Here is a 308-nt window from a genome sequence, read left to right on the forward strand (position 1 = left end):
GGGGAGCAGGGAGCGCGGAGCGGGCGGCTCGGGGACAGAAGCGCGCACGGGCAATCGATTAATTGTTCCAATGCAGCGCTCTCGTCAAGGCACTCTAATGACAAGAGATAATGATTTTCAGATTCAGGAGACAATGTCCCCCCACACACTCCGCGCCACTTCCTTGCAAATCTTTCTAATTTGCTCTTCTGCTAGGCGAAGAAACAAACGGTGCTCGGCAAGGCCATTTGCAAAACAAATGTAACCGGAGAGATTCGCAGATGCGGGCTGGCGGGCAGCGGCGTCCCAGAGGAGCCGAGCTGAGCCCA

General features: G+C 56.2%; 1 protein-coding gene across 3 annotated transcripts in view; it reads right to left on the reverse strand.

The window, feature by feature from the left end:
* FGF10 (fibroblast growth factor 10) overlaps positions 1 to 308 on the reverse strand; it is a 63,263-nt gene that overhangs the window by 61,496 nt on the left and 1,459 nt on the right. The gene's annotated exons all lie outside the window — the stretch shown is intronic.

The sequence above is a fragment of the Corvus brachyrhynchos genome, unplaced genomic scaffold (assembly GCF_000691975.1).
Source record: "Corvus brachyrhynchos isolate BGI_N302 unplaced genomic scaffold, ASM69197v1 scaffold42, whole genome shotgun sequence".
NCBI lineage: Eukaryota > Metazoa > Chordata > Aves > Passeriformes > Corvidae > Corvus > Corvus brachyrhynchos.